The sequence below is a fragment of the Cyprinodon variegatus genome, unplaced genomic scaffold (genome assembly GCF_000732505.1).
Source record: "Cyprinodon variegatus isolate N-32 unplaced genomic scaffold, C_variegatus-1.0 Scaffold61, whole genome shotgun sequence".
Taxonomy (NCBI): domain Eukaryota; kingdom Metazoa; phylum Chordata; class Actinopteri; order Cyprinodontiformes; family Cyprinodontidae; genus Cyprinodon; species Cyprinodon variegatus.
Window position 1 is genome coordinate 1633835 of NW_015150514.1, and position 1724 is coordinate 1635558.

Consider the following 1724-nt stretch of genomic DNA (forward strand, 5'->3'; position numbering starts at 1 on the left):
TGACCAACTGAAATAAAGAACATTTTGCACGGTGTTGAAGAGAATTACATAATGATTTACCTCAGAGGCTCTAAATTAAGGGGCAAGGATTTTATTATCAGTACAGCTTAATGGATATAATCTGAAAACCACAGTAGAGGCAAATCAACAGATAATTATTTATTGACGATGCAATTTATAATGGTTTAATTATTAAACTTTTTTTGCTGCTTTCTCTATGTAAATTTGATTTATTTTGCTTTTTATCTTTTTTGCAATTAAACATTATCTTTTAGAAACTGCCATCTGACACTGAGAGCTGTAACTTCAGAAACAAATGAATAAAAGAAACATATGACTAATTTAAAGCTTTCTTAAGCTCATGCACAAATGCAAAACCTTAAATTCCTCTGAGCTACTACGCTGCTTCGTTGTTTTTGTTCTATACAGATATGCACAGCATTAATGGTGGTTAATGGGGCTAAGAGAGTCTTCTTTCTTGACTTATGTATGAGCATCACAGGTTATATTTGCACATGCCCAGACAGTAATGGCACATTCAAATGCATAAAGAGGATTTTGGTGTCTGTGAAGAGATCCAGGCTGACCCAGCTCTTGTGAGACCGGCTCAGCAGGATGGCAAATGCAATCGCAACAGCGGGAGACAGATTTCAAAAGGCATGCCAGGCTTTAGGCTGCAGAGATCTGACCTTGTTGCCTCCCACAGGGCATTCTCTGAATGAGGGGTGACATCATTTTTGAGTGCTTTTAAACAGAGCAAGGAAGGGTTTTTGCTTATCCAAACACGGCCTTGTACATATGTTACACTGTCCCCAAGTCCTCCTTCTTCTTTCCCCAAATCTCTTATAGCAAAATGAACAAAGGTATTTAAAATTAATGCAGCCTCATTCATTATTTACAATGAAAAGGCAACAAAGAACCAGAAGCCAAAAGTGTTGAAGGATGGTGTGGCAGTTCATTACAGGATAAGAAATACGTTCCAACAAAATTAGAAGATTATGACAAATCTATTTCAATTTGAAAAGTTTAAGTTTTTATTAGATTAATCACTTGCTCATTTATTTACAGTGGGGAGAACAAGTATTTGATACACTGTTGATTTTTCAGGTTTTCCCACTTGCAAAGCTTGTAGAAGACTGTAATTTTTATCATAGGTACTTAACTGTGAGTGATGTAATCTAAAACAAAAATCCAGAAAAATACAATGTATGATTTTTAAATAATTAATTTCCATTTTATTGTGTGAAATAAGTATTTAATACACCAGAACAATGAAACTTAATATTTGGTACAGAAACCTTTGTTTGCAATTACAGAGATCAGACGCTTCCTGTAGTTCTTGACCAGGTTTGCACACACTGCAGCAGGGATTTTGGCCCACTCCTCCATACAGTTTTCCTCCAGAGCCTTCAGGTTTCAGGCTGTCACTGGGCCACACAGACTTTAAGCTCCCTCCAAAGATTTTCTATTGGATTCAGGTCTGGAGACTGGCTTGGCCACTGCAGGACCTTAAGGTGTTTCCTACAGAGCCATTCTTTAGTTGCCCTGGCTGTGTGTTTTGGGTCGTTATCATGCTGGAAGACCCAGCCACGACCCATCTTAAGTGCTCTTACTGAGGGAAGGAGGTTGTTGGCCAAAATCTCACGATACATGGCCCCATTCATCCCTCCCACAATATGGTGCAGTCATCCTGTCCCCTTTGCAGAAAAGCATCCCCAAAGAAT